This window comes from Monodelphis domestica, chromosome X, assembly GCF_027887165.1.
Source record: "Monodelphis domestica isolate mMonDom1 chromosome X, mMonDom1.pri, whole genome shotgun sequence".
Taxonomy (NCBI): Eukaryota; Metazoa; Chordata; class Mammalia; order Didelphimorphia; family Didelphidae; genus Monodelphis; species Monodelphis domestica.
Window position 1 is genome coordinate 4,674,141 of NC_077235.1, and position 16,176 is coordinate 4,690,316.

The 16,176-nt window shown below is 47.6% G+C and overlaps 1 protein-coding gene across 18 annotated transcripts in view; it reads left to right on the top strand.

Moving 5' to 3' along the window:
- Positions 1 to 16,176, top strand: part of PAK3 (p21 (RAC1) activated kinase 3) — an 81,288-nt gene that overhangs the window by 4,775 nt on the left and 60,337 nt on the right. For 9 of the 18 annotated variants that reach the window (XM_056809777.1, XM_056809786.1, XM_056809788.1 and 6 more), the window contains exon 2: positions 14,999 to 15,108. The exons of 8 other annotated variants lie outside the window; for them this stretch is intronic. The gene's annotated coding sequence lies outside the window, so the exon portion shown is untranslated. Of the gene's footprint in view, positions 1 to 14,918; positions 15,109 to 16,176 lie in introns of those variants that run through there. One more of the 18 variants, XM_007507561.3, reaches the window with a different exon arrangement.

Below are 16,176 nucleotides of genomic sequence, written 5' to 3' on the forward strand. Positions count from 1 at the left end.
TCTCCGGGCCTCAGTTTCCTCTCTATAGAGGGGAAGGAAGTGGTCTTCAGAAGAGGGACTGTTGCCACTGCGAATCCTAGGTTGCTCTTATCCTATTCGGATCAAGGCTGCTATCATCATTTTTGGTCCTCTGAACAATTAAAGCTGCTGCTAGGGGTGTCTTCACTGCCTTAGCCTGAAAAAAGGAGACCTTCCTTTGCCTTGAATGAAAAATTGATGAGCTCAATGGGGCTAAGAAAGCCTAGTTCAGCAGGTGGCCAACCGAGCCTGCGAGGGAAGGGGAGGGGCAGAGGGGGAGGGGCCCTGGGGGAGCCTAGACTGGGGGCTCCCTGCTAGCTGTATTCTTATGCTAAGCCCGCCATCTGCTCTCTTCTGGCTGCTCAGCCCCCTCCCCCCCACACCCCTTGTCTCTAATTGTCCTAGGAGGCCCTGTGGCGGTGCTGCTGATTGTCCCTGGAATGGAGGCCCAGGCTGGGGGCTGGGGTGGGGGGGAAGGAAGGGCTGAATCCTCTGACTCCCTAGGTTTAGGCTTCTGTGAGGCTGGCCAGAAGAGTGCAAATGGGCTCCCCAGCTGTTGGGAATATGTCGGTGCAATGGAAAGAAATAGCATTACACTGGGTGAAAATATACTGGCCCTGGAGGCAGAAGTAGACCTGGGTTCAAATCCCAACAGGCCTAAATTAGCCTGTTGACCTTGTGATCATGGGCGAGGCTGTTGGAAGGGAGCTCAGAAACCATTTGGTCCAAGCCATGGCTCCTTTGGAAAATCTACTTTCCTAGAAAAAGAAGTGTACCGCCCCACCCCCCACCCCCCACCCCCAGGCCTGGCCAGGAGCCCGCTGCCAGCCCAAGTAAACCAAGTTTCTGCCACGGCTCTGAGGCACTGACTGGTCCCCTCTTTGCTATTGTGAACATTGTTCTCCTAACCTCATTTTGCATGAAGTCTTCCAATTCCTCCCAGGTTTCTTGGACACGATGGCTCCCCAACTGCTGATGCCCGCCTTAGTTTCCAGTTATTTGCCACCAAGAAAAGAGCTGTGCCTTTGAGTGCCCTGGGTTATTGCGGGGCTCAGGCTCTGTCGAGGGGCCTCCTTCCACATTGCCCCGCAGCCCATTCGCCCCTTTGGTCAACTTTGCCAGTTGGTTAGGCATCGAGTTGTTTAGATTCCTGTTTCTCTGATCACCGATGATGTGGAGCCTCACTTCCCATGAGCATTGGGAGCTTGGGGCGCTCCCTCTGAAAACTGCCTGTTCCTTCCTACCTTTTTGCCAGTGATCAGCTCTTATTCTTACTTCTAATCAGGTCCTCATGTGTTTGGGAAATGAGACTTGATCAGGGGAATTGGCCACAGACGTGCCTCCCCATTTACCTGCCTCTGTCCTCATTTTAGCTACACCCATCTTTGTTTGTGGGGAACATTTCGATGTTTTCTAAGCCAAACGGCCTGTTTTACCTTCTGTGATCTTCTGGATCCTTTTTTGGATCATGAACTCTTCCTCCAGCCAGAGACTGTGGAGCTCATTTCTTCTTTGCTCCTCTAATGGATTGAAATCCTTCAGAGCGAAGTCAAGTACCCACTTGGAGCTCATGCCCACTTGGTATATGGTTCAAGAGGTTGATTTAGGCCTAGCTTCTGCCAGATTGCTTTCCAGCTGTGCCAGCAGTTTTTTGTCCAACCTATCCCGTGACGGGCAGTATCCTTAACAAGTGGGCATGCAGCTTTCCTTAAAAAGCTCTAGTGACCTGGGGCAGCCCTCTCTCCTCTGATTGGTAGGAAGTTTGGCCTAAGCCCGATTCTCTGCAGCTACCCCCAGTTGCTTCGAGTTCTGCTCTCTGGGGAAATAGGTTTGATCCCTCTTTCACATGCATGACTACCCTTCAGCTGCTTAAAGATAGCTATCAGGTCTCCTCACTTCAGCCTTCCCTTATCTAAGCTAAACATCCTCTGTTCCTTTAGCAGATACCTATGTGGTATGCTCTCTAGTTCTCCCATCACTCCAGTCATCCTGTACTGTCTTTCCTGAAAGGTACTACCCAGGCTTGAACACAGTATTCCAGATATTGTCTGACTCCAATAATGTCTGCTCTCACTTGCTCTGGAAATGACGCCTCTCGTTAGAGACTAAGATATCATTGTCTTTTTTAGCTTCCATGATATCCCCTTGACTTAAAGGTCACTAAGACCACAAGATCTTTTTCAGATAAATCATTGACTTGCCGTGTTACCCTTCCCTCCACATATTGATTTGTTTTTGAACTCAAGGGTAGATCTTTTAATTTATACTTAACAAATGAAATTCCATCATAATGGATTGTTTAGCCCATTCCCCTAGCTTGTTGACACTACTGTGCTTGCTATTGGTTCCAGACTTGTGCTATCTTAAAACCTGACAAATGTGCCTTTATCAAAACCATCGATGAAGTTGTCAGACAGCACAGGGGTGAGGACAGATCTCTGGAGTACCAGACTGGATACTTCCTTCCAAAGTGACATCATTACAAAATTACTTAGTGTACCCTTTGGGTTCAGTCATTCAGCCACTTCTGAATTCTAACTGTACTTTCTTCTAGGCCACATCTCACCCTCTTTTCCCCAAGCACGGCCTGAGGAACTCTATCGAATGCTTGCCTAAAATCTAGGTTTACTGTGTCTGAAGCATTCCCCAGATCTGCCAGGCTGGTAACCCTGTCCTCAGACAGACTTGAGGTTAGTCTGGCATAACCTGTTCTTGATGAAGCCAAGCTGGCTCTTCCCAACACTCACAGGAGTGTTCCAGAATTCTGCAAGTAATGGAAGTCAAACTGGATGGTCTGTAGTTTGCTGACTCATACCTATCCCCCCTCTTAAAAATATTGCAGTAACATCCATCTCCAGTCCTGTGGCTTCTCTTTCTTTTTTTAAACCCCTTACCTTCTGTCTTAGAATCAATACTAAGGCAGAAGAGCAGTAAGGGCTAGGCAATTCACCCAGCTGGGAAGTTTCTGAAGCCAGATTGGAACCCAGGACTTCCCATCTCTGACCTCTGACTCTCAATCCACTGAGCCACCCAGCTGCCCCCTTCTTTTTCTTTTTCAATGATGGATCACACTCCCTGCAGTGGATATTTCAAACTTTTCTCTCCTTTCTTCAAGTTTTTGCATACCCTTTCTTTCCTCTTAGCAAAGAGCCTTCTTAGAAAAACGGGGACATTGGCCATGAGCTCCCTGCCTCTATTACCCTATACGTTACATCCCTTCTGCACCGTCTCCCATTCTGTCCTTTGCTTCATGTTGGAAAGGCGCCAAGGCCAGTGTCTCCAGTTGCGCCCCTGAACCCATCCCCTCCCATCTACTTTGGGAGCCTGCCCTCTCAGACATCCCCTCTCTCATTTTCAAACACTTGTGTATGTACCCTGTTTCCTTAATGGCTGCCTATAAAGGTGCTCACTCTTTCCTTCTTCTCTGGACTCCTTTCCCTGCCTTCTGACCTTTTCTTCTGCCACCATGACCCCAAAGCTTCCTTACCATCAATGATCACTTTCTCAGAAACCTTCTCACCTTGGAAGATCACTCCACCCCTGTGGTCCTTCTTTTGATTGATCAGTTCCTTCTGGAATCTCCTTTTTTTGGAGACTGAGTCCCCCCCTCTCCCCTAGCCCAGAAATGTATTTGGCCACTAATAGGTCTTGCCCTGGTACCTTGCAGTCTGACTTCTGGCCACTCCACTTAACTGAAGCCATTCTCTTCAAGGTTGTTGACCTTGCTTAATTTAATTGATGAATGCAGAGAATGGTCTCTGGTCACTCCTCATCCTGCTTGGCTTCTCTGCTCTCTGCAGCTTTGGCCATTGCCAACACTCTCCTCCACCTAGATGCTTTCTTCTCTCTTGGCTTCCAGTGACATTGATCTCTCAGTTCGGTCTCTTTTGCCGAATCATCATCTTTGAGGACTTGGGGGGGAGGGTGGCTTGCCGCCACCCCACCCCCATTCCTCAAACATGCTTGTTCCCCCAAGACTGTCCTGGGACCTCTTTTCTTTCCCCTTTGCATCCTCTTGGTGACCAGGTGACTAATCTATATATGGAGCCCTCATCTCTTTCCTGAACTATCTCCGGGGGGGGGGGCCTCAAGCTCAACATGTCCCCCCTTTCCTCTTTACTTCTCTTGTCTCTTTCAAGGTTGCCACCATCCTCCTAGTTCCTCAGGTTTGAAATCATCTTGGCATCATCCTTCATCCCTCTCTTCTCCAACACTTTCAAATGGGATAAGACTAGGTAGTATAGTAGCAGCTGTGGGTGGGTAGAGGAATTTGGACTTTTTATGGCTGGCAGATTGCTGGTGAGGCAGTGAATAGGGAGTCCTGGACCTGGAGTCTGGCAAACCTGAGTTCAAATCCAGCTTCAGACACTCACAAGCCATGTGACCCTAGGCAAGTCACTTCACCTTGTTTGTCTCACTATTTGCACCTATTAGATAGAGATAATATCATCACTTACTTCCCAAGATTGTTGAGGACCAAATGATACTACCTACTGTCTATAAAAAGTGGTTGTCACAGCACCTGGCACATAGCAGATGTTGAAGAAATGTTTGTTCCCTTCCCTTCTTGGTGGGTATAGATTCAGTACTGCTAGATTTCTCTCTTCTCTCCCCCCTCTCACTGAATACAAGCTTCAGTACACAGCTGCTACTTAAAAAACATTCATTGAGCATATAATTAAATGAATATATATATATATATATATATACATACTGTCAGAGCTAGAAAGTCTTTGAGAGCTTCTAGCCCAGTGGAGTCAAACTGAAACTGGCAACATACTGACTTAGAAAACCACAAATGAACATTATCTATATTGAATTGTATTTGTAGTGGTTTTGTTCAATGTTTCTCAATTACATTTTAAGTTCCAACAGTGATACTGTGACATGCTTGTTGGCAAGTTTGACATCTCTCATCTAGCCTAGCTTTCTTCTTTTATAGATGGGGAAACTGAGGCCTGAGTAGAGGAAAGGGACTTGGGATCATAGAATGCCAGAGATACAAGGTTCCTTAGAGGTCATCTGGGCTAAATCCTTCTTTTCATAGAGGAAGAAATCGAGGCAGAGAAGGAAGTGGCTTGGCCCATGCCTAGTGGCAGAGATGGTCCTTGGATCAAAGGATTTTTGCCATACATTGGGTTGTTCCCTGTGACACTGTTGAGGCTCCTGGATGGCTGAATTCAGTTCCACAAACATTCCCTCCATTCTGGGCATGCTTGGCACCAAGGAGATGAAAAACCAGCTTCATCTTTGTAAAAGGCTTACTTTCTACTAACAGGGAGACAGTGGGTGCCCCGAGAAGTGGCTGATGGAGGGTAGAAGGGCTTCAAAAAGGCAACCCAAGGGCTTCGGGAAATTTTCAAGAGAAACCTTTTCATCTAGGAGTGGAGAGATGATGTTGACGCTGAGCTGTGAGGACATGAAGGCATTTCCACATGTGAGACTGAAGGAGGCAGGCTGCCCAAAGCTCATGGGGAGGAGGAGGGGCACAAGGAAAGGGGAGGAAGAGGAGGAATTCACATTTCTAAGACTTTTGGCCTGGTCACCTTTTCTGACAGAACTGAGGCTCTGCAGCTATTGCCCCAGGCCACATAGTGGACATGCATGGGCTGACCTTGGAGTGGGCCCTGCTTGGCCAGCAGACTTTGCAGCTGGAATGGAGGCAGGGTCCTGCAAAGGGCATGTGGGGCTTGGGGTGCTCAGATGGAGAATTCCTGTCTTTAAATCAAAGAGGAAAGAAAGGCTTTGGAATCTGCTCAGCAAGCAGTCTGACAGAGCTTGAGATACAGACAGAGACAGACAGACACACACACACAATATCTATGTGTGTGCAGGCAGTGAATTCCTGAAAGTCATGGGATCTTGGGATGGACGTCAGAGCTGGAAGGGCCTGGGTTTGAAGGCTGGCCATCAACCTTAGACAAGTGACTTAATCCCTCTAAGGAGTGGAAGGCAGGTTCGAAAGCCTCCCTGGAAAGAGCTCTGGGGTTGGGCCCTCTAGAGACATGGCTCCATTTCCTGGCTCTGCAACTGACTTGCTTGGGCAAGTTCCTTCCCATCTGTAGGCCTCCTTTTTCCATCTGTAAAATGGGGGAAGGGTGAACTGAAGGATTTCTAAGTCTTGATGTAGCTCTGATGCTCTTAAGATTCTGCCAATTTTTTCTCCTGGGCCTCAGTTTCCCCATCTCTAAAAGGGAGGAGGTTTGAGTAATAATAACTTTAAATGTTCTTTCATTTGTGGGGTAGGTCCTATCATTCTCATCTCACAGAAATTGAGAAATTGAGATTAGGAGAGGTCAAGTGATTTGCTCAGGGTCATAGTATCTGAAGCAGGATTTGAAATGGAGGCTCCATCCACCGAGTCCCTACTACCTCTTCTAGCTCTAACATCAGTCACTTCTCTTCTATGGACCTCAGATTTTCCATCCGTAAAATGGGTAGGGGTGAGACAAGGTAACACTGACGGTTCTTTTTTAACCCAGAGAAGCAGCCAGTGTGGAAGCAGAGTTCCCTGTAGCAAAGACTAAGACTAGGTCTAATTCAGTTGTGATAATTAACTTTTCCTTGTTCAAGTAAACATACCTGAATGACTGAGGCTCTTCCTTTGAAAGGAGTAGAAGGACCTGAGGATTTCCCACTCCAGCTGTCCTCCCCTCAGGCCTGTCAACTCTGAGCTGGGAAGGGACCTCAGAGAGCAGCTGAGCCATTCTGTTGCTGGACATGCTGTGAATCTGCTGGTAGGGAACTTTGGGAATCATGTCATCACGTCTCCTGAGGGAAGGCAGCAGCCTCTGGCCCACCGTTTGTGGCTCTTTCTTGTCCCCTTGGGACTAAGTCCCTGACCCTTCTCCTTTTTATTGCTCTTGCCCCGGCCTGGGGACCAATGTAATTTCCCTTATCCTGTCCCAGGCTCAGTTTCCTTTCCTACTCAAGGGAGCTTGGGGTGGTTCCAGAAGCATCCCATCCATGCTTTTCTGGGCTCAACTGCGGGAATACTCAAGTGGGGAAGCAGGAGTTTGGGGTCTCCTATCTGGGTCTGCCGTGACCTAACTCTAACCGCAGTCAAGTAAGTGGCTTCTCACTGGGCCTCAGTTTGCCCCGTATGCTCCCTAAAGGTCGATTCCAGCTTGTCCCACATGGCTCCATCTCTCTGGGCCTCAGTTTGCCCCCTGTAAAATGAGGTTGGGCTATACGGTCTCCAAGGGTCCTGATTCTTCAGCCTCCTTGCCCTTGCCTGGATGGCATTCCCTACAGCAACAGACTTTGACCTACCCCAGAGAGCACAGAGCATGAAATTGGCACAGGAGGCATGCTGCTCAACTCTGATAAAGGAGCTGAGACACATAAACACATGGCTACACACACACACACACACACACACACACACACACACACACACACACAGTCCTGCTGAGGGGTTGTCAGGACAACCAGAACTCCAGGCGTCTCTGTAGTGCTCCCATCACCAGCCTAGCCAATCCCCAGACTTGGCTCTGGACAAAGCTGGGCCTAGCCAACTGTGGGGGAGGAGGTGCTGGCTAAGCCTGTCATCACTGAGGCCCAGAGAGGGGAACTCAGGATTGCAGGGTGTCAGAGCTGGAAGCACTCTGGGAGATAACTGAGTCCAGCTTCCTCATTTTACAGAGGGGAGAACTGAGGCCCAGAGAGAAAGAGAAAAGGACTGCTTGGTATTACAGGATTTAAGAACAGGAGTCAGTTCCTTAATGACCTTCAAATTATAACCCTGTTATTTTCCAGAGAAGAAAACTGAATCTAGGAAAGGAGAGGGAGACATTTAGGAACATCTCAAAGCTGGAATTAATTCTCCTAGAGACCCCCCCCCCAATTTTGCAGATGAGGAAACTGAGGGTCAGTGATGGAGAGACTTAGGATGACAGTGAGTCAGAAGCAGGAGTCAACAGTCTTAAAGACCATCAGGATAGAATTGGGGTCCTAAGAGGTGACTGGGGCTAAGGCCATCATTTTATAAAAAGGGAAATGGGGACAGAGAAAGGGAAGCACTGAGAATCATGGGATATCAGGTATGGAACCAGGATCCTTAAAAGTCCATCAGGTCCAACCCAATCATTTAAAATGAGGGGAACTGAGGTCTAGGGAGGCAGGGCCTTTAGGAGAAAACCTCAGAAAAGGAATTGGGGCCTTTAAGTGACCACTGGTGGGGCAGCTAGCTACAGGCGACCCAGTGGACTGAGAGCCAGATCAAGATGGGAGGACCTGGGTTTAAATCTGGCATCAGCCACTTCCTAGCTGTGTGACCCTGGGCAAGTCACTTAACTAACCCCATTGCCTAGCCCTTACTGCTCTTCTGCCCTGGAACCAATATACAGTATTGATCCTTAGATGGAAGGTGAGGGTTTTAATTGAAAAAAAAAGAGATTCAAATGAATCTTAAGGCTTGGGGAGGAGAAACCCTTTGCGATAACTGGGTAGAAGGCATGGAATCACAACACTTCAAGGTCACTGGTTCCAACCCTGTAATTTAAATAGAGGAAAACTGAGGCCTGGGGGAGCATTTGGGAAGAAATACTTGCTCAATAAGGACTGGGGTCATCAGAGATAACGGACTCCAAATGCCTAATTGGTCATGGAAGACTGTCTCATTTAATAACATTAATGGGAAACTGTGCTCTAGGTGGCTACTCCAAGCTCTATCCAGGGAGACCACCAGGCAAGCACTAAGGAGGACTTCCACTGACTTCTAGTATGTGGCACCCTGCCCCTGCCCCCCCCCACTCAGTACCAACCAGAGATACTCAGCTCACCCCCATTCCTAGTTGCCTTGCCTGGGTGTCAGGCTAGTTTAGGGTTATGGTCATTCCCATAGTAATTCATCATTCAACTGGTTCAATCTCCCATGCCTGAAAGAAAGGAATACTCACGTGCAGGTTAAATGGACTCTTTAATCTTGACAAAATGAAACGAATAACATTCACTTTAAAAGTAGTGCATTCTGAAATCTTGTTCTTGTCTTTCTGTTCCGGGCATTTCCCAGCTTTACCCAAACTGCCCCAAACCCAACCCCCCCTCCCCCCCGCCCGCCCCTCTCAGTTCTAGTCTCAACAGTAAAGGGGTAGGGATGAAGGTTGAGTTCTGTCATCACTTTTCCCTTTGACATCTGGAGGGACCCTTCCCAGCTGCTGCTCGATGCATTCATTCATAGACGCTTTGGTGTCCTCGGAGCCCATGGTTGGATGAAGCCTAGGTGGATCCCCCCATGTAGGTAGTTGTCATCTGGCTTGTTTAATCTTGGATCAATGCTGGAGGAAGACAACCCAGCTGCCTCAGGACCCCTAATAAGCAGAGGCTCAATTACTATTGCTCTTCAATGGCTCTTCTGCCCCTTCCTGGTTGATCTCTCCCCGGAGAGCTTCTGGGCGCTACTTCCTCCTCAGAGCCCCCAGTTCTCTCTCCTTTAGGAAGAGCTACAGTTAGTTCGGTTTTCAACTGCCTAGTGGACAGCTGTGCTGTTCCTTTCCTTTTTGCTCTGGGTAATTCAGTCCCAATCTTTTGACATCCTGGCAAGGATCAAGTCCCTTTTTCCGGCTCAGATCCACTTTCCCCTCAAGTGAAGCTTCATTACTGTTTTCTTTAGGGGTCCTTCATTCTGCCTGACAGTCTGGATGGAGAAGTGTCCCTTCAATTCCACCTTCAGACATGGAAGAGACACACTTTTTAAGTTCAGAGCTGCCCAACTTCCCTATTGTCCACAGTGGGTGAAATTTCCCCTCTTGTTTCTTTGAACTACTTCCTTGGTATAAGATGGCAGAACGTGGCAAGACAGCAGCTGTTCTGGAAAAGACCTGAGGGTTTTCATGGATTACAAGCCCAACCATGAGGGAACTGGGATATAGCAGACAAAAGAGCTCGCATGATGATCTTGGGCTGCACTGTGGAGTAGAGCAGGAAGGTCATAGACCTGCTGCTTTCAGACTTCATCTGGAACATTTCGTTCAGCCCTGGGTATGCCTTAGGAAGGGTGTTGGTTTCTTATACCTGACACTGCTGTTCCTCAAACACAAATGCTCCATTTCCCAAGTCAGGACATTTTCCCCGACAGCCCTTTCTCCTGGCTTCCTTCAAGTCTCAGTTCAAGTCCCACACCTTCTGCAAACAGCCTTTACCAGGCCGCATTAATCTTAGTGCCTCCTCTCCCAGGCCACTCCCCATTTATTCTGGAGATATCTTTTTGGTACGTAGTTGTTGGTTAGACTGTGAACTCTGAAACCAAAGACTGTCTTTTGGCTTTCTTTGTATTTGCCAGGCTCAGCATAGTACCATATTGATACAGTCGTTTAGTAAATGCTTGACTGACGGAGAATTTGGAGAGTTTCTAGAGGAGCAGTCAGGATGGTGAAGGGCCTTGAGTCCACGTTATAGCAGGATTGAGCAAAGAAATTGGGCGAGTTTAACCTGGAGAAGACTAGCTAGCTACACTTTCTGGTTTTCTGTGGTGCCTAGAGAAAGGAGAAAATGGAGTCCTGGCCAAATCACTTGAACATCTGTAGAGATATAGCATGAGCATCCTGGTACAAAATCCAACACAGCTAGGGTAATTATCCCAACCTCACAGATAATTAGGCCCCACTATCAGGAACACTGACACTGTGTGCATTAAACAGCACAATACAGGCTTTCATTTGACTGATCACCTTTAGTGATTCAGTGTCTTAATTACATTCATCACATATCACATGCACATATAGCAACAGTGTATTCATACCATTGGGCTTATAAGCAAATAAACATAAAAGAGAAAACATGGAAATCAGAATACATGTCCTCCTAGCTGCTGCTCCTCTACTACATCGTCCTAAGTTAGACTGCTGGTGGCTGGGGGGGGGGGGTTCTAGACCTTTCTGGGCTGCTATTTAGTCTAGGTTGACTCTTACTACCCTCAAGCCCACTGACATGCAATCCCAAACCTGAGCTTGGTCTTGGATAGCTATGGGTGGGGCCCGTATCCTCGGCCGAATGAAACCCTGGGCGGGCAAGGAGCTGTGCAGAGGTTCAGATCTTACTCGTGCTCTGGTCGAGCTCTCTGTCTGGCTGAGGTTACCATTCAGGTAGGTGGCCGTACATAGTATCTCTTTGCAACAGATGAGTGATCCCTTCTCTTCAGAGCTTAATCGGTTGACTACCACTCTTCCTCTTGGTCACTGTGGAGCCCATCTAGTCCAATAGATCTCAGGGAGGGGGGGCTTTTTGTCGACAAGCAAGTTGCTCAGTCTCTCCCCTCCTTGGTACAAAATAGCTTTTCATTGGTCGGCTCCTGTCACTAAATCTTCTACTGGCAAATACAATCATCAGTCTCAGCTTACGGGCACTCTCATTGTCCAAAAGGTGGCTTGCAAATGTAGCTGGCAATCTGTGAAAAGGACAAAGGACTTGCGTGGGTCTGCATAGTCAGCGCTGGTGCATGGGAGAAAGGCAGGTCTTTAAAAGCTTGTTCATGGTTTTCATCATGAGGATAGCTGGATGGTTTCAAAGAGCTTATGTCAGAGGGCATCTTTCCTGCCCTTGTGTCCTTGATTCTGCTCCATGATATATCCATGACTGAGATCTTCAAGGGCTTTGGTAATAGCAACAGAATTCCTCAGAAATTTGCAGTAATACCCACTGCATACTAAAAGAAAATTCCTGAAGTCTCAAAGGTATATTTCATGGAGCCAGTTGAGTACTTCTTTTTGCTTTAAGTCAATGCTCACGTCTTGATGGGCCACTACATGGCCTATATTCGACAACAAGATTTTGTCAATTGACCAGCTCAGACATGCTGCCAATGCACCATTTACATCATTGCTCATTTTCTCCCAGTGTTTTGCATAAGACAATGAGGCCATCCAGTTGTACCAACACCTTCTGTTTAGTTTATGTCCTCAACTACCTTCTCTGCCCCTTGGACAAGGGGCAAATGCTCTGGAGATGCCCCTGGGGATACACTCAGGCTGACAGAAGAAAACTGTCTTCTCTGCATTCTCTAACCTGTGGCCTGGGGGGGGGGGGTGCGCCATTCCTCCTCTCTGCAGCACATTTTTCACATGCCCTGCCCCTCTGTCCAGCCACCCAATGCTAGCACTTCCTCCCTCCCTTGTCTGGGTTAATGCATGGGCTCACAGGCAGCTTGAAGGTGCAGGTTGGGCACATAGTCTCAAAAACATTTGCCAATGCTGGTCTAGGGTATCTTCAGCTTTGGGCATGGTATCTGGGATCATTTTCATTTTCTTGTTCAAAGTCCCATAGTTCTCTTTCCCGTCTCATCCCTCAGTAGGGCAATGCACATGACACTCCTGAGCAGCAATTACTTCAGGTGGTTTCTGAGATCTGCCATCGCCAGTGTGGGAAAGCTGGGTTTCAGAGAGGTGGGCTTTGTAGATTGCTCCTCTGGCACCCACTCATATGTTAGAAGCCTGCTCATCCTCTTGTTTAGTTTCTCCAAGCACTGAGCAGTCACCAACGGCCAATGTCTGGAAGAGTCAGTGTTTGTATGATGGGCTCTGCTGCTGCTTGTTTACATTTTCCTGTGACCTCCTATACTGGCCACATGGGGGGCACTCAGGGTGTTCAGAGATAGCCTCTTGCAAGCTCTTTGCAGTATCCTGGTGACACTCTGGGTACGCTGGAGATAGTTCAAGTCCATTTCGACATTCTGGCAATGTACAATGCCAACCCCATAGACACTTCCTCAGTGAACTTCAGGGTCACTAATGTATGGCAAGTATGGACCGTTCTGGTCACTCGGGTCACAGAGTGGCCTCTTTAGAAGCCACATGGCCGGAATATAACAGTTACTTGGGAAACATGGTCCAGCACAAGCAGCATCTTGGTAGTGGCTTCTGCTTCCAAAGTCCTGGGAGATTCGATGGAAGGGATCGACGTTAACAATGCGTGATCTGACGAACTTTCTGGACCCAGAGGTTTCAGCTGTGACAACTCGGCATTCCTTTCCCTCAAGTGCCCATCACCCAGGTACAGCCAGACCCCAGTTATAAGTGAGGATCTCCTGTGGCATTCAGTCCTTGACAGTCTTTCTTTTCTTCTGCCACTGCAAGATGTGATCTGCCAAGCCTTTGCTTCTTTCTCAAGAGGAAGGGTTCTGTACCCGGTTCCACTTCTCAGCAGACTTTCTGTCACCTCTTGCCTTTGACTGGGCAGTCTTTAGCCTTGCTCTTCTGGCTCCAAGCAGCACCAGCTGAAGTCACGATTTTTTACAGTTGGAGCTCTTTGCCTGCCCGCCCAGGCCCACCGGCAATCTTGCTCTTTCTAGCAATTGCTTGCAATTCAGTAATTTCTTTTCTCTTTCACTGTCTACTCCCCTGGGGTAGAGAGGAGACCTTACCCCACTTGAATCCATCTGACCTTGCCAGCTTTCTGGCTCCTTGGTCTAGAGCTCCATTGTGGAATGGCCATTTACATTACAACGTCTGGCAGCCTCTCCCTTTTGTGTTGGTCTGGGAAAAGCCTCCTCAGAAGGCTGCATATGCATCCCCTCACCTAGTGGCCCAATCAGAGCTCCCAAGGATTCCTTCTCCAGGGGAAAAGGGTCATTTCCTGAGCAGACTCTTAATTTGGGCAAGCCTTAGCCCTGGGGGAAGGAGAACCTAGAAAGGAGCCTCTTCCTTGTCCCCCCCCCCATCTTTTTCAGGCATTTCAGTTTCTCCTGGGCAACCTTCCCTACCTACCACTCTTTGACAATCCTTTTCCAAGAGGAAGCTAAGTAATCAGTTCCCAGCACTCCTCCCTCTCAATTTTCATTGCATCCGGAGGTTTTGAATGGTCAGATTTAGGACAATTTACAGAAAACAGATGCCTTCTCTCACCTAATCACGTAACTCTCCCCCCCCCCCCCCCCCCCCCGCCCCCCATTACTCGCAACATTCTTGGCACTCTCACAATGTCTTCATTTCTACATCGAATCATTCCTAGGCTCCGAAATCCCACAAGCATTTCTCCGTACACTGTTTCATGGAACACATTGCGAAGGTTTTCGCTTTTGTTTTGTTAGATTCTAGTGAAAACCGGCCTAGCAAGCAGTGGTACAAATAGCATCCCATGACACATACAGCATGATACAATAACAGCTAGCTCAAAAGCAGTGAGCACATCATGATCTCAGGATACCCCCTTTTGCAACAGTCAATGAAATTGGTCCTCGTCCCGCCACACAAGCAATGTCATCAATAACACAGGGCTATTCTCGACCAAATTCCCACAGTCTCCACTGCTGTGGACACCCTCAGATCATCACCAGTGACAAGTCACTTGAAATCCTAAGGGATATGATCAGTTGGTAATCCCAATGGGAAAAAAGAAATCGTAGCATTCCCCAAAAAACTTGGCCTGAGTAGCTCTCTGGGCTTCACCTTGACTTGAGGCAGGTCCAGTAGTAGTTCACTGGTTCAGAGTGCAGGGAATGCAGGGCACAAGGTGACGCTTCAAAATGCCAGAGATATGTGGGTAATTGGGCTTCAGGAGCTCCAATGGGGCAGATGTAAATGGGATCAAGAGTCCACTGGTCTTGAATCCCCAGCCACATACCAATGAAGCATGAACAGTCCATTCCCTGTGCTCAGTTGATCTGTCTGGGTTTCTTTCTAGTCGAAGAGCTATGAAAATTCCTGTGGTGGTCCTTAACTAACTTGGCTCATTCTCCTAGAAGACTAAAGATCTCTTTCAAATTTCACATGACCATAAAGGATTAGTCATTTGAAGTGGACTTTGAAAATCTAGTGAAAATGCAATGAAAGGTGTCAGTTTTGACCTGCTGCCAGTGAGGTCCGAAATCTTAAATACCCCAACTCATGGTGCTGTTTTAGATGTTTCCACCATGCATCCAAAGCCCAAGCTCAGCCCCTGATCATTTTGGTCTCAGAGGGAAAGGGAGTGGAGGCCTTCTTTGTCCTCCTCACTTCCTAATGTCTGGCTACACTTGTAATGACTGCCACTTGCTGTGTTTCTTCAGGAGCTTTTGAGGGTCCTTCTCACCAGCAGCAGTAGACAGATCCCAGGCTGGTCACATCTCCTCCTAGGTCTCTGGAGTGTTTGACAGGTGTCCTCTTGAGAAGGACTTAGGTAAGTAGGGGAGATTAGGGCATCTTAGAAGGCAATAAGAAGGAAGCAGAAACGAATCAAAGAGAGAATGAATAGTTAAGGAGACATCTTCTGGTGTGTTCTGCAGAAAGGAGTAACTGGCTTTTCAAACCTCATTCTCATCATGAGATAGTATTTAGGCAGCTGTTTTTACTTGAAATGACTTGTACTACTCACTCGCACATATCCCACTTTTCTCTGGCACCTACTGATGGCAGGAAATGACAAAAATCCTGGCCAGGTGGGCAGATAAAAGCCACAAGGGGACAAAAAGTCAGGTCCAAATCAGGGGCTTTAGAAGGCACAGGGTGCACTCAGTTATTTAAAGACCCAGAAACTGACATGGCGAGCATGAGGGGAGGGCCTGGTAGAAAATTTTAGAAGAAATCTGGGCCCTTGGACACTCTGGGATACAAACATCTCCTTGTATGAAGGAAGAAGCTAAGGCTCAGGGCAACAAATGTTGGGGATGACAGAATGTCAGGATTAGGATCAGTTTTATCCCATCAGTAAACCAAGGTCCAGATGGGGGACATGAGGAATACTTATTCTCAGAGAAAATCTCAGGGCCTTTAGAGATTCTCTGGATGTAGATTTCCTCACGAAACAAGTGATAAGACAAGAACACAAAGGTTTAAAAGGCTCAAGGGATCTCATGGAATCAGGGGGCTAAGAGATCACCAAGTCCAACTCTTAGTTCTTATACATCAGTTAAAAAGAGGCCCAGAGAAATGGAGGGGCTTCAGAATATGGGGTGATAGACCAAGAATTAGGAATCTTTGAAACCATGTGTCTCCACTCAATGATTTTAGAAGGATGGAAGCTTAGACCTATTGAGTTTCAGGCCTAGAATCAAGGCACTTAGAGATGATTTGATCCAACATGGTCATTCAATGAGAGGAAAACTAAGGACCAGAGATGGGCAACAGTGTGGAAGCAATTGCTGCAGGAAATAAGGGATGAGAGTTCAAAAGTCTCCTTAGTGAAGGGAGAAAACCCTTAGCAAAGAACCAACTAACTCAGAATATCAGGGTATGAGAGTTGGAATCA